We start from the raw sequence: 16,879 nt of genomic DNA, 5'->3' as shown, positions 1-16,879 counted from the left end.
CATACTCTGATACACATGCAGATGAGGCCATGGCACAGTCCCTGTATAGTGGTTGGGTAGTGGTTTAGTCTCTGGGAACTCTGCTTGGCAGGCATGGTTGTTCTTATGGGGTTGCAAGTCCCTTCAACTCTTTCAATCTTTCTGTAATTCCTCCAACTGAGGTCCTGTTCTCAGTTCAATGGTTTGCTGCTAGCATTCACCGCTGTATTTGACATGCTCTGGCTGTGCCTCTCAGGAGACATCTCTATCCAGTTCCTGTCAGCCTGCACCTCTTAGCTTCATCCACCTTATCTAGTTTGAAGGCTGTATGTGTATAGGTCACATATGGGGTAGACTCTGAATGGCCATTTCTCTAGGCTCTGTTTTAAACTTTGCATCCCTATCCCTTCAATAGGGATTCTTCTTCTCTTTTAAAGGAAGGAGTGAAGAACCAGCATTTTGGTCATCCTTCCTGAATTTCATTTGGTCTGTGAATCTTGGAGAATTTGAGCATTTGGGCTAATATCCACTTATCAATGAGTGCATACCATGTGTGTATTTCTGTCATTGGGTTAACTCACTCAGGATGATATTTTCTGGTTCATTCTCTTTGCCTATGAATTTCATGAAGTCATTGTTTTTGATATCTCTGTAGTATTATATTGTGTAGATGTACCACACTTTCTGTTTCCATTCCTCTGTTGATGGGCATCTGGGATCTTTTCATTTTCTGACTATTATAAATAAGGCTGCTATGAACATGGTGGAGCATGTGCCCTGTTGTATGTTGGAGCATCTTTTGGGTATATGTGCAAGAGAGGTATAGCTGGGTCCTCAGCTAGTGCAATGTCTAATTTTCTGAGGAACCTCCAGACTGATATCCAGAATGGTTGTACCAGTCTGCAATCTCACCAACAATGGAGGAATGTTCCTCTTTCTGACATCCGTGCAAGCATCTTCTGTCGCCTGAGTATTTTATCTTAGCCATTCAGACTGGTGTGAGGTGGAATCTCAGGGTTGTTTTGATTTGCATTTCCCTTATAACTAAAGATGTTGAACATTTCTTTTGGTGCTTCTCAGCCACTCCATATTCCTCAGCTATGAATTCTTTGTTTAGCTCTGAACTGCAATTTTTAATAGGGTTATTAGTCTCCCTGCAGTCCAACTTCATGAGTTCTTTATATATTTTGGTATTAGCCCTCTATCAGTTGTAGGATTAGTAAAGGTCTTTTCCCAATCTGTTGGTTGCTGTTTTGTCCTAACCACAGTGTCCTTTGTCTTACAGAAGCTTTGTAGCTTTATGAGGTCCCATTTGTCTATTCTTGATCTTAGAGCATAAGCCATTCGTGTTTTGTTCAGGAAATTTTTTCCAGTGTCCATGTGTTCAAGATTCTTTCCTGCTTTTGCTTCTATTAGTTTGAGTGATCTGGTTTGATGTAGAGGTCCTTGATCCACCTGGACTTAAGCTTTACACAGGGCAATAAGAAGGGGATGATTTGTACTCCTCCATATGCTGACCTCCATTTGAACCAGCACACTTTGCTAAAAATGCTATCCTTTTTCCACTGGATGCTTTTGTCTCCTTTGTCAAAAATCAAGTGCCCATAGGTGTGCCGGCTCATTTCTGTGTCTGCAATTCTATTCCACTGGTCTATCTTCCTGTCTCTGTACCAATACCATACAGTTTTATCACTAATGCTCTGTAAACTGCTTGAGTTCGGGGATGGTGATTCCCAGGGAAGTCCTTTTATTGAGGATAGATTTAGCTATCCTGCGTTACTTGTTATTCCAAATGAATTTGCAAATTGTTCTGTCTAACCCTATGAAGAATTGGAATCTAATTTTGATGGAAATTGCATTGCAACTGTAGGTCACTTTGGGAAAATGGCCATTTTTACTATCTTCATACTGCCAAGCCGTGAACATGGGAGATCTTTCCATTTTCTGAGATCTTCTTCAATTTCTTTCTTCATATCATGAAGTTCTTGTCACACAGATCTTTCACTTGTTTGATAAAAGTCACACTGAGGTATTTTTATATGATTTGGGACTACTATGAAAGGTGTCATTTCCCTAATTTCTTTCTCAGCTTGTTTATCTTTTGTGTAGAGGAAGGCTACTGATTTGTTTGAGTTAATTTTATACCCAACCACTTTGCTGAAGTTGTTTATCAGGCTTAGGAGTTCTCTGTTGTAACTTTTGGGGTATACCATGTATACTACCCTATCCTCTGCAACAGTGATATTTTGACTTCTTCCTTTCCAATCTGTATCCTTTTGACCTCCCTTTGTTGTCTGAGTTTTGGCGAATGCTGGGGACAACATACTATGGAGACTTCTCAGTAGCCCGCAGTAGCTTTTTGTAAAAACTGGTTGTTTCCATTTCTCCAATCCTTAGCCCTGGACAACGGCTGTATAGATTTCATTTGTGTGTGACTGCCTATCAGTTGGCCTTGGTGTGCACAATTATTGTATTGTATCTGACTTTCCTACTTCTTTCTCCTTCTGCTCTGGTGAATTCTGTGAAACTAGATGTTCCTTGATGTTATGATTCTTAGACAAATGGAAATTGATGCATAGGGGCACAGCACAGCACAGCCCTAGTGGCCCAGGTGGTACTGTGTATTCTCATCTTGGAAAAAATGTAATAACTGCAGAATTGTAGTTCTAGATTAGGGTTTTACTTGCAAAGACACCTTGAAGAAAATAAGAGAAAATGAATTTGAGCCAACATTGGGACCCTAAGAAAGGAAAAAGTTATTGAAGTTAGGAAGTAAGTTTTACATAATATTATACACTGGTTAAGGAAGTATAGAATATATAAAATAATATACTAGTAAACTAAGTCTAACTACTGGAACCCTTATGAGAGTCATTGTGTGCAAGGAACAGAACGCTAGTGGAATTAGTGTGCTAAGGGTTACCTTGATTCTTTCTGGTCACTGCCTGGCAGTTTTGCCTATGTCATTTATCATTAGAGTGTCGCAGGAAAATGCAATTAGCTGATCTCGGAGCTCTGGACTCTGAAGTATAAAAGTAAATGGTTAAAGTGTAAATAATGATAAGTTTACAATTATTATTATTATATTGGCCACAGGCCTGGGTATAGGGCAAGCCTGAAACTTTGGGGAACAGTTGTAATTCTTAGTTCTTGGTGGGATGTAGTCATTCTTTGCATTTGATTTGGCAATGATTATAAAAGCTCTTTTTTCTACCCGCTTTTGGATTATTAATAACTACAGAACATGTGAAGAGTAAATGAGAGAGTGCATGAGGGAGTGAATGAGAGAGTAAATCACAGAGCAAATGTAAGAACAAATATGAGAGCCAGGGAGAGAGCATAAGAGGAGAATTTGAAAATGAGTGAGGAGAGAATGTGAGGTGTGTATGAAGATTGTGTGTGTGCGTGAAAGGAGAGTGCATGTGGTGTGTGTGAGATATGTATGAGGTGTGTATGAAGAGTGTGTGTGAGAAGGAAAGGGTAATGAACAGACGTGTGCATGATTGTGGGAGTTTGAGAAAAGAAAACTGCAATAAAAAAGGCAGAGTGCACAAAAGAATGCAGAGTGTGTGCAGCCTCAAGCTGAGAGAGAGAGAGAGAGAGAGAGAGAGAGAGAGAGAGAGAGAGAGAGAGAGAGAGAATAACTTTAAGCCTTGAAGTTGCCTGTCAGTTTGTACCCAAAGAGTCGTCTGTGGATATGTATTATGTGCCGTCCAGATATTCCTGTTTCCAGGTGAGAACTCTGATCCTGTGACAGAGGCCAGGAAAGTCTGACAGAATGGCTGCAACCCTGAGGGCAGAGGATAAAATATTTGGCCTAGACCTCCTAATTTATCTTTTCACCTGAAGCCTTATTATTAAATTTTCTTACTGGAATAGGACTACGATCCTGGTGAGGGTCTTCTCTCTTGGATACTTAATCATTTCTTCGTTGTCACAGACTGTTTGAGCTTACTCCAGTCACTGGGAGTTATTCACACCTTCAAATTTGCTGAACTTTTCAGATTTCTACCATTTGTGGCAAACTGAGCGACAAAAGCAATGAATGTTGAGCACTTCACTGGGGTCCAGTGCATATGGAGCTATGGGTGTATGGATATGGTAAGTCCCTAGGAGTTACTCTAAGAAAGTAGGACTGTGCTCTTAGGACCCCTGCGTGACCTCACTTCACTTTGCCAGCTTTGTGGGCTTCTACACTGCTGCTCTGAGAAGAACTGAAAACTAATGAAATAGATATGTAGCCTCCCATTACCTTTGTCATTGTTAGGATATTAGTAGGAGAGGTTTGATTGAAATATACTCTCAAAAATACTAACAAAACCACTGCCTCTTGTGTACCATCTGGATGAAGTACCAAGTTCACAGACAGTTCTTCACAAACTTCTCAAAGCCAGCAAACTGGAGCATGAAGAAAGCCAAGTCCAAGGCATTCAAAACCAGCATCCTCACCAATGCCCCCAGGAAAGGCTTTGGTAAAAGAAGGGAGGTACTGAGACAGTTGGCCCTCATACACTCAGAGAAGACTGTGCCAGGAGAATTGGGGAAGGATTGTGGGAGAGAGTAATTAAGTATCAGTAGTCAGTGAGCAGAACGTAAAGTGAAAAAGAAAAAATATATAAATAGAAATAAAATAAAGGTCTTTAACAAAATGGGACACAATGTGTTGCTGAACTAACTCTACTGTGTTTACACTTGCACTTGCTTTAACATCTAGAGAGACTAGATGTGATAAAGTAGGATGCCCCTGTCGTTTACATATACTATGTACACAGCAAAGATAAATGAAGTGGATAACATGCAGATCACAGATCCATTGTTCCCTCGCATCTATGTGACTCTGCTTCCCTTTATCAGGACTGTGGAGGCCTCCTCTCATCCAGGTCTCAGGGCTCAAGCAAAATGCAGTCCCCTATGATCTCTGGCCAAGTGCTCTTGTGTTCCTAAAATTACTCTGCCTCAGGCTGCAGAGGCACTGAAGGGCCAGCCTTCACCTTCAAGGTGCAACCACTCTTTCAGTCTTTACAGGCTCTCTGTTACTCAACTGAAGGTTTCAGCAGAGGCCTTTCATCTCAATAACAGAAGCTTACCTAATCCAAAACATTGGGAAGCCATCCTACACTCCTGATTGCCTGCTTACCTGAGACCAAACTACATAGCTCTCCTCTTTATGCCTGTTTCCCTGATTTGAAAGTAAATATTGTGTTCATCTGTGGCATCGGTGGTAAGAATAAAATCCTTAACATGAATAACAGGACCATGCAGAGCATGGGCTTCACATTCTAGGTACAGAGTGAATAGCTAGACGGAATTACCAAAGAAAACAATAAGAATCCTAACAACAATTACAGAAATTATGAAATGAAATAAAACAAAAACAAAAGCAAAAACAAAAATACCTTGTGGGTGCTGGTATTAAAGGCATGTATTAACTCTGACCAGCTTTTAGGTATTTCCAATAAAAAGCAAACAAACAAACAAACAAACAAACAAACAGCCTTATTACAGTTGCAGCAGGTGCAGGAGAGAAAGCTGGGAGATATCCTGTGCTGCTGCCCCCAGGCTGTGATTCTGCAGCAACAACTTCCTTGGGAATAGGAACCTGTATGCAGTGGGATCCCTTGCTGGGCCTGTCATCTCAAAAATAGGGACTTCCCTAGTCCAAAACCTTGGAATCCAGTTTACTTCAGGCCAGGAATGAAGTCAACCATCATTAGGGAAAGAGCAAGGGGAAAATTACTTAGGAAAAAATATGTGCCTTAATCAGAAAAGATCCTCAACTTGTAAGGCCTCCACAATCTCCACCCCTCTCTTCTGAGCTGTGCATAGAGATGTTGTATAACTCCAGATGGTAGGAAAAGGCAGAGTATTTCCCAGAAAAGTCATACATGATTTTCACCCTGACATCTGTGAGGTGAGGTGGCATCGTATCACAGAGTCAGCTCACCCGGGATAAGGACACAGAAGCCACAGATGACAATACTAATGGACTCCCTCCTGAACTTATGGACACATTAAAATTGAGGTTTAGCCTAACCTTAGGCCATTCCATTCCCTGCCCATCCACCTGATTTTTATGTTTGCTATGAGTAAAAGATCAGAGTGGAGCCCCAAATATCCTCATGATAGGACTTGGAAATTCAGGAAGAATGATATTGGAGAAGGGATGGCTATGTGGTTACAATGTGGTAACTGGGTTCTGACCAGGAACCTCGTCCTTAGCCAATGGAGACTTTAAGGCCGGGCCTCCTGCTTGTTCCAGTGCAGGCTAAGACTTCAGGGTCAGGCCAGCTCCTGAGCCCCACACAGGGCTGCCTGCATACCCTTGTGACTGCATTAGAGCCAGAGTGCTCTCCGCCCCATCCTCTTCTCTCCTCTTTGTCACAGCCATGGTCCCCAAGAGCACTTGTCAAACACCTTTATACATCTATGTCAATCTCAAAGTCAGATTCCCAGAGAATCAATCCCCATAGCTGACCATAAATGAGTATTCTTTGTGTGTGTGTGTATATATACTGTTGTAGAACACAGAATAGGGATTCTTGGTGAAAGCTTCGTGGACATGTGTCTTTGCACTGGGATCTTTCCACATGACTTAGATATCCTTGCCATGAGGTCATTACCAGTCACCTTGCCATTTCAGTTTCGTTTTTCTTTTGGATGCTATCGCTGTTTGATGTAAGATCCAAGGCTGAACTTCCATACTGGGCTATGGTTTCAGACTTGCTTTACAGCCATATGGCCCTCGGGTTGTTTCCTTTTGATCCTAGAGGTTGATTAATATTTCCAGCAAGGCTTCCAGTACTTGATAGGTACATGCTGTCACAGCAGAGTTATACAGAATTCATATGCTGGCCTTCCTCTGACGGTGCTTACCTTTGCCAAGTCCTCAAACAGGGCAGCACTTGGAAAAAAAAAAACACTGCAGGGAAAGAAATCATACATGTGGGTCTACCCCTGGCTCCTTGAGAAATGGAAGAGGAATATGGTCTTGGCTTACTGGAAGTCTTATCCCAAGACTAGGGAAGGGGACTCCAGAGAGCACTAAGCCTTCTCCTCATCCATCATAGTCTGTATAGCCTGTGGCTTTCATGTGGTCAGTGTGATGACCTTAAAATGTTCTAGGTATTTCTGCCATGTTATGTCTCTATACCTACACATGACCTCAGGTGTACAGTCACATTGGAAATATAAAAAGCCTTGCATATGAATTGTAAAATTCAATGTGTGTTATATTTAAAATACCACAATAATTGAGTGGCCATTGCTACAGTAAATATTATTAGGGGGTTTCTCCCCCACCATAGATCATTTAGTTCCCAAATAAAAGACACAAAGCTTTTAGATTTAGAGTAAGCCTTAAAGTACTAGAGCTGGGCAGACATCAACCCTCTGTGCTATTTTTTCTGCTTCCCTGTCCATAACCCCGAGGTATTGCTTGCCATGGTCTGCCTGGGCCACTCCTGTTCTGACAGGCTGGCCCTCATGGTAATACACTCACGATCCACCTACCCTATGGGGTGCTGTCTCCTTCCTTCTCCTCCATGTCTTTTCCCTCTTCTTGTGGACCCTTCCTGAGCCCCCAGGCCCAGGGAAACTTTGCTCTGTCCCCTCTCTTCTGCCCAGCCCATGTTGTACGGATTTTATTAACCAATCAGGGATAACTTAGTAGGCAAAAAGAAAGAAAGAAAGAAAGAAAGAAAGAAAGAAAGAAAGAAAGAAAGAAAGAAAGAAAGAAAGAAAATCTGGAATACATGAGGATCTCCTTGTCTTGGAGCAACCAGACCTTAGGGTACAGAATTTACCATTTGAATATACAGCAGCAGCAGACACATTATAGGCCAATCTACTTTGTAGTTGGACTCAAAGCTTGGCTCTCACATCCATTGGATGTTCAACCTGGAGAAGTTATTTTACCTTTGTGTGACTCAATTCCCTTATCTGCACAGTGAGGATGACAATGAGTGTTAATTCACAGAGTTGTCTTGGGGACTGACATGTTCATATATCTAGTATTTAAACATTAAACACCATCTACTTTGCATAATTAATAAAAGTCTGTGGAAAGGGCAAAGTCATAAAGCCAGAAGAACATTTGATTTGGAAATGGGGCCATACAACTACCTCTAATAACAAATTGAGAATCAGGGAATGGTGGAAGACTAAGGCCAGAGAATTGGGAAATCAAGGCCAGCCTGGGCTGCGTAATAAGATCCTATCTCAAAATATCAAGTCAAGTCAAGTTTGTAGTAATAATAAATCATGAAATAGCCATTGTAAAGAATTTACAAAAAGCAAAGCAGTGGAGCAGAGTGGATGCTGTGTGTCAAGTCCCTCTGCTGTCCATCTCTGGGACCAAGTATGCATCAGATCAGTGACGGGAATGGGGTGCTGAGAGCCTGGAGCAAAGGGATGCTGGCTGCATGGCCACATTTGAACAGCGCTAAAGCAGGACTAAATGCTAAGAAAAAAAGCCATATGCAAAACATGTAAATTTTAATGTCCTCCAGAAAGGCAAAACCACAATAATTTTACTGTTTGTCAAGCTGCTTGTGTCACCAAACTTCTAATATTGCTAAGGACGTGAAAAACTCTTCTGATGCAAACCAGTTGCCAATAAGAACAACCACTGTCCTGACCAAGGTGACCTGGATGCTGTCAAATAGGCCGAGGCAGCCTGGACAGCCGTCAGAGTATGTTTAACACACAGATATCTGTCATTTCAAAAGGGGGAAAATGAAGCCACACTTTTCCCCCCACTTTTTGCAAAACCAAGAATACTCCAGCATTGAGGCTTACAAATAAAAATATGCCAAGAAACTTCATAGAATATGCATTTCTCTTGTGTGTGCTCCTGAGTGTGTGTGTTTTGTTTGTGTTTTGTATGTGTTTTGTGTGTGTGTATGTGTGAGTGTGTGTGTATGTGTGAGTGTGTGTGTGAGTGTGTGTTTTGTGTGCATGTGTGTATGTCTGTGTGTATGTTTGTGAATGTGTGTGTGTGTTTTGTGTGCAGGTGTGTGTGTCTGTGTGTATGTGTGTGAGTGTGTGTGTGAGTGTGTGTGTTTTGTGTGCATTGTTGTGTTTGTGTGTGTGTGTGTGTGTGTGTGTGTGCACAAATGCTTCAATTATCTGCTATGGTGAATACTATCCCCAACTCAATTATGAAGGTTAGTATTAAGCTGTGAGTAGTATGTGGAGAGTGGTCACAAAGACTAATTAGGAGTCCTCTTCTGTTAAGTTGTCTGAGACTTCCAAATGCTGCATGCTGTGAGTGGGCCTCACATCTCAGCACACTAATTCTATTAAGTACAATTCCCGTGTGTTTTTCTTAAACAATTTTCTATGAAAAGCTTTAATAATTTTTTTCTCCCATTCATTTTTTGTGGAGGGGACAAGGGTCTTTGTTTTGTTTTTTTTTCCTTTTTTCTTTTTTTTTCTTGCTTATTTTAGGTCCACAGGATTTTCTGTAGCTTTTGAGGAAGTCCTAGACTTAGGACACTGGATCTGTATAGTTTAGGGAATTAACCAGTTCACTGAGCACATTTTTTCTTTGTTTGGTTTCTGTTTTTCTTTTGAGATCTCACTGTGGGAGCAGAGGAAGTCCTGAGGAACTGCAGCCCTAAGAGGATGTGTGTTGTAAAAATGATATGACCATGCCATGGACCCAAAGCCATTTATCCATGGGGAAAAGGGAAAGGCCCCCATACCCCTTGAGGCTCAGAGACATGACAAAGCCTTCTCAGGATGGTGTTGATAGTCTGTGCAGATAAAGTCTACTCTACCTTTCCCCCTGGCCCCATCTGGATATTTACAGCCTGAAGACTGCCAGCTGCAGAGACTGCTCCTACTGAGATTAGCTAAATCTGCCCCTTGTCAGTTACATATGCATAGTCCTCCCCTCCTTGTTTATCTGCATGCAATGCCCACCTCCTTGCTGCCCTGAGCAACAGCCCTACTTCCTGGCCAACTCTATATAATAAACATGCTGAGCTTCTGGGATGCTGCATTTTCTCCAGCTCATGGACCCAGCCTTCCCCATGTAAGTGTGTCCAATGCCATTCTTCATTTCCTCCTCATCCGTGGTCAGGCCCAAGTCCCTGGAGCCAGGCAAAGGACTTGGCAATCTCAGTCTGCTCCACTTCGAAGGAAGTGCTTTCTACACTGAAATCTAAAGCACACAGTGGGTTCAGCTCCCTCTCAAGTGTCTTTGGTGAGGGTTGGGGTGGGTGTGAGACCAGTTGCATTCTGACTATTGCAGAAGAGTAAGGATTCACAGTTTGTTTTTGGTGAAGGTGAGCTCCCCAAGAGGCTATCATTGCCAACGTTTTCCCAAGTCACCTTCTAGGAGGTCAACTGACTCCTAGGTGAGTCTTTGGTTACACTGCTTCAGTTTTCTGTGGCTACACTGTCCAAATGGCACCCACTGGTCACACATGGCTATTTGAGATGAACTAAACTTAGAACTAAAATCTGCCTCTTTAGTCACAGCAGGCAAACCAGGAGGCAAACAGCCAGCCAGAAATCCATAGCCAGAAACACAGCAGATATAGAATATTTCTATCATCTAGAAATTTCTCCTGGACAGAAGTGGTCTAGGTTCTTGGTGTCTGGTTTTTCCTTCAGGGAGAATTACTTGCCATACTAATATCCAACAGTTTATTTTTAAAGCAACTTTAACAAAATACGACTTACTCATCCCCAAATTAATCCAGTTTAAGTCTACAGTGCAATGGTTCCCCATAAATCTACCCGAGTTCCCCATAAATCTACCGGAGTTCGTTGCTAGACCACGAAACAAAAGAACGAGAGTGTATGCAGTTATGTAAAATGGTATGCAACAGTATTGACCACTGCATAATTATACTGCACTACTTTTGAATTCTTCAAAATTCAGGCCTTTTATTGATAGTTGTACAAAAATACATTATCCTAGAGTTGAGAAAATATACAGTATTTCATCTGGGCTTTTTTTTCATTGAGACTTTAATATTTTTGCATCTTTTGCTAGTATCGTTAGATTCTTTATAAGAGTTTTATTTTTTGGAGTTTTTTTTTCTTTTTGTTTTTTGTTTTTTTTTTTTTTTTTGTTTTTTGCCAATCTGGTCAGTATTTGATGCCATTTAAATGTTCTCAGGATTTTGATGAAAATAATACTACAATGATAAAGTGATACTCATTTTCTTGAGCCATTTACATATGTATATACACACATATATGGGAAGTTATATATACATATTTCTATGCTATACTGTGTAGAATACAATTCTATTATACGTCAACATATACATTTTGCTCAATATGATTTCTGTGAATGTTATCAGTCATGGGGAAATATTAAGAGCCTGAATAAACATGGACAATATTTGCAGAATGCACATAAAATTGAAGATGGTATATAAGCAAAAATGTGAAGTATATCACTTACACTTTCATATCGAATGCACTTTAAAATTTTTAATAGATTAAAAAATTTAAATCATCTTTACCCAGTTTCTTTTTTTTTTTCTTAATGTGTCTCCTGGATGATTTGAATGATATATGCTGCTTAAGATCCTTTTCACAACAGTGACCTAATGCCTTAAATGTGTTTCTGATATTTCCATTCACTTGATCACTGTTCAATAATTTTACCATGTTGATAACTATACTTTCTTTTTTATCACTTTAAGAATGTAACTTTCATGTGTGAGTATACACTTTTGATCCTAACACTTTGAAGGCATAAGCAGGTGGATCTGTTTTTTGAGGTTGACCTGGTCTATATAGGAAAACCCTATCTTAAAAGAATCAATCAATAAATAAGCAAATAAATAAAAAGAATTTAAAACATTTCTAATTAATATGAACACAACCACATCTTTAATAACAATTGATTTTTATTGCTGATAATTCATATAATCAATTTACAAAATGTTACATAGTGTCATATGGGAACTCAATTTCATCGTAAAATAAACCTGCTTTTCTCTTTTCATTGATTGCTCTTAGTTTCCATATTCATACACATATATAATTTATTCTGATTATTCTCTCCCCCACATCGTCCCATTCCCTCCCTGTGACTTAAACATATACAGTCTTCTAAATTTAGGTTTCCGATGTTTGATTTCTCTTTTATTTATTATACATTCCTTTACTTTTCATCTACATTTTATGATATCTTAATAAGAAACCCATTCTGTCATTAGCACTCTCGGTGCTTGATAGGAGACATTCACATTCTTCAGTAGCTTGTCATCAGTGCAGGAAATGACATCAAGCTCTCTCTCTCTCTCTCTATCTATCTATCTATCTATCTATCTCTATCTCTGTCTCTCTGTCTCTGTCTCCCTCTCTGTCTCTCTGTCTCTCTGTCTCTTCTGTCTCTCTGTCTCTCTGTCTCTCTCTCCATCCCCTCCCCAATTGTTCTGTTTTCTAGTACAAGGACTCACACTTTAGTCTAGCCTTGAACTCAAGGCAATCCACCTACCTCAGCCTTGTGAGTGTTGGGATTGCAGGTATACACCATCTTGCCCAGTGAATTTTGTGACTCTCGTACATCCCTTTACTATTTCTGAGTTATTTTTAATATTGCTGTGACCCTTTTCTAGCTTCTAGATGTAGATACATTAACTGATTAGAAGGTTTTATTTTTAAAGATTTATTTAAATATTTAAATATGAGGGCATATGAGTGTGCCTGCATGTCAGAAGAGAGATTCAGACAGAAGAGGGCTTTGGATCCCACTACAGATAGTTGTGGGTCACCATGTGGTTGCTGGGAATTGAACTTGGGAGCAATGGAGAAGCAGCGCTCTTAACCACCAAGCCATCTCTCCAGCCTGATAAAAAAGATTTTAAATTTCATTCTTTTCGTGTTTGTTTGCATCTTTCTTCTTGAGAACACTGTGATGGAATGTCCAAATGGTGATTAGTGGCGGTTGGTAGAAGGAGCCATATGTGTAATGCTGCCATATGTGTGAGGGGCTGGCAACAAGGTGCAGACCCAAGACCATGGCCCTGTGCCCTGAGGCTCGCCTGCTGGATGTGGGCTCTCAGCCCCATCAGGATGCCTTCAGGTGAGGACAGCAGGTGGTGGCTTTCGCCCTGCTGAGCTGGCCTAGGAGAGTGGCAACCACAATCGCCATGCCCAAGCCTCCAGCCTGGGGCACCGGCTGTGATGGCCTCAGGTTGGTCACAGTGGGCCTGGAGGCACGAAGAAGCCGCCCCGGCCTCCGCGGGCCCTGCGAGGGGACTGACGGGCCTGAGAGGAGCCCGTAGCTCCACACCACGCGCCTCCCCGTGTCCTGCCTCCGGGTGTTGTCTGCGCCACCGAGTGGGCACACGTGTCCTTCCCACCCCGCCGTTCGACCGCGCCCGAGCCCGGCCTCAGGGCACGCGGAGCTCGTGGGTGAGCGCGGGGTCTGAGGGGACGGGGAGGGCGCGTTATATTTGGCGCCTGCAGCAGCACGTGTGCCTGGGCGAGTTTTCCTTCCGCAGGTGCCGGCAGCCGGGGCGCCGCCGCCCAAGCTGACTCCTCTCTCTCCCTCTCCGACCCCGGCAGGGCCCAGAGGTGATTCTGCCTGCACGATGTCCTCCTTCCTGGAGGCGAGCTCTTCGCAGGCGGCACATCGCGAACAAAAAGAGAAAGAAGAAAAGAAAAGAAAAAGCAGAAGAAGCGGCCAGGGAAGGGGGCCTTAGCGGCGTTTGGCGTCACCTCGGCCACCGGAGGGCGCGCTATGATAGCGGCGGGGTTTCCAACCGAGACTACAGCCTCACAGTGTCCAAGGAAGAAGCCCAGGCCAGTCCTGCCAGGGGACCTCGAGGCTGACATGTAAATAAATAAATAAATCTTACAAAAGATTGTCATCTACTGCAGTTTCTATGTGGACAGGGCACAGTTAAAGGGCTTAAAGATCAAGTACATTGCCTGTCTTTAAAGATCAAGTGTATCACCTAACTTTTAAACCAAGAAATGTAGTGTCTTTTTTGCTGCTTGTGTAGCTTTTAGTGATGTATCTTTTCTCCTAGTACGTCCTTTGTTTCCATAATAGTTGTTTTTAAGTATATATGATTATCGCTCCCATTTGCAGAGCTATTCAATATTTCTGTTTTCATTGGTTAAATATTTGTGGTGAATTTGCTTTGTGATATCAGTAAAATGTACCTTCTTCTCAGCATCCCATTGTACCTTCTACAAAATTGACCATATAATTGGTCACAAAACAGGCCTCAACAGATACAGGAAGATAGAAACAATCCCATGCATCCTATCAAAAAACCACGGACTAAGGCTGCTGATCAATAACGACAAGTAGGACAGAAAGCCCACATATACATGGAAGTTGAAGTCATTGACAACTTGGTCATTGGAGACATAACAAAGAAATTAAAGACTTCTTAGAATTTAATGAAAATGAAGATACAACATACCCAAACTTATGGGACACAATAAAAGCAGCGCTAAGAGGAAAACTCATAGCTCTGTATGCCTGCAAAAAGAAACAAGAGAGAGCATATGTCAGCAGCTTGACAGCACACCTAAAAGCTCTAGAAAAAATTAAATAAACCCTAGAGGAGTAGAGGGAGGAAATAATCAAACTCAGGGCTGAAATCAAACAAGAAGAAACAAAACCGAGTATCAAAGGAATCAGCAAACCCAGGAGCTCGTTCTTTGAGAAAATCAACAAGTTACATAAACGCTTAGCCATATTAACCAGAAGTCACAGAGAGTTTATCCAAATTAATAAAATCAGAAATAAAAGGGAGACATAACAACAAAATCTGAAGAAATTAAGAAGATCATCAGATCCTACTACAAAAACATATATTCAACAAAACTGGAAAATGTGGAGGAAATGGACAATTTTCTATACAGATACCAGGTACCACAGTTAAATCAGGAACAAATAAACCATCAAAACAACCCCATAACTCATAAAGACATAGAAACTGCTAATAAACATCTCCCATCCAAAAAAAACCCAGGACCAGATGGATTTAGTGCAGAATTCTATCAGACCTTCATAGAAGACTTCATACCAATACTGTCCAAACTATTCCGCAAAATAGAAACAGACAGAGCACTACCAAACTCCTTCTATGAAGCCACAATTACTCTTATACCTAAACCACACAAAGATACAACAAAGATAGGAAATTCAGACCTCTTTTATTTATGAATATTGATCAAAATGCTCAATAAAATTCTTGCAAACTGAATCCAAGAACACATCCAAACAATCATCCATCATGGTCAAGTAGGCCTCATGGCAAGGATGCAGGGATGGTTTAATATACGGAAGTCCATCAACGAAATTCATCATATAAACAAAGTCAAAACCACATGATCATTTCATTAGATGCTGAGAAATCATTTGACAAAATTCATTACCCTTTCATTAATAAAGTCCTGGAAAGATCAGGAATTGAAGGCCTGAATCTAAATATAGGAAAATGCAAAATACATCAAACCTGTACCTAACATCAAACTAAACTTAGAATATTGAAGGAATCCCACTAAAATCAGGGACTAGAGAAGGCTGCCCACTCTTTCCCTACTTAAGTACAATATGGTACTTAACGTCCTAGCCATAGCAATCAAACAATGAAAGTAGGTCAAAGGGAAAAAATTAGAAGGGATGAAGTAAAAACACTGATATTTGAAGATGATATGATAGTCTACTTAAGCAACACCAAAATTCCACCAGAGATCTACTGAACCTGATCAACAACTTCAGCAAACTGTCCGAGTATAAAATTAACCCAAACAATTCAGTAGTCTTCCTCTACTCAAAGGGTAAACAGGGTGAGAAAGAAATTAGGGAAATGGCACCCTTCACAATAGTCCCAAATAATATAATATAACTTGCTGTTACTTGAACTAAGCAAGTAAAAAATCTGTATGACAAGAACTTCAAATCTCTGAAGAAATTGAAGAAGGTCTCAGAAGATGGAAAGATCTCCCATGCTCATAGATTGGCAGGATGAATATGGTAAAAAAATGGCCTTTTTGCCAAAAGGAATCTACAGATTCAATGCCATCAGCATCAATATTCCTAATCTATTCTTTATAAAGGTAGAAAGGGCAATTTGCCTTCATTTGGTATAACATAAAACTCAGGATAGCAAAAACTATACTCAACAATAAAAGAACTTCTGGGGGAATCACCATCTCTGACCTCAAGCAGTATTACAGAGCAATAGTTTGTATGGTATTGGCATACAGACAGGCAGATCAGGGGAACATAATTGAAGACACAGAATTGAACACACACCCCTATGGTCATTTGATCTTTGACAAAGGAGGTAAAACATCCAATGGAAGAAAGATAGTATTTTTAACAAATGGTGCTGCTTCAACTGGAGGTCAGCATGTAGAAGAATGCAAGTTGACCCATTCTTATTACCCTGTACAAAGCTTAAGTCCAAGTGGATCAAGGGCCTCCACATCAAACCAGATACACTAAAAGTAATGGATAAAAAGTAGGGAAGAGTCTCGAAGACATGAGCACTAAGGAAAATTTCCTGAACAAAATACCAATGGCTTATGCTTTAAGGTCGAGAATCGACAAATGGGACCTCATAAAACTGAAAAACTTCTGTAAGGCAAAGGACAGTGTCATTAGGACAAAAAGGCAACCCACAGATTGGGAAAAAATCTTTACCAATCCTGCATCTGATGGAGGATCCAAAGTATACACAAAACAGAAGAAGTTAGAGTACAGAGAGCCAAACACCCCTGTTAATAAATGGGGTTCAGAGCTAAAGAAAACATTCTCAGCTGAGGAATATAGAATAGCTGAAAAGCACCTAAAGAAATGCTCAATATCCTTAGTCATCAGGGAAATGCAAATCAAAACAACCCTAAGAATCCACCTCACACCAGTCAGGATGGCTAAGATCAAAAAATCAGGTGACAACAG

The sequence above is a fragment of the Rattus norvegicus genome, chromosome 9 (genome assembly GCF_021556685.1).
Source record: "Rattus norvegicus strain SHRSP/BbbUtx chromosome 9, alternate assembly SHRSP_T2T, whole genome shotgun sequence".
Taxonomy (NCBI): Eukaryota; Metazoa; Chordata; class Mammalia; order Rodentia; family Muridae; genus Rattus; species Rattus norvegicus.
This window is presented reverse-complemented; position numbering follows the sequence as displayed.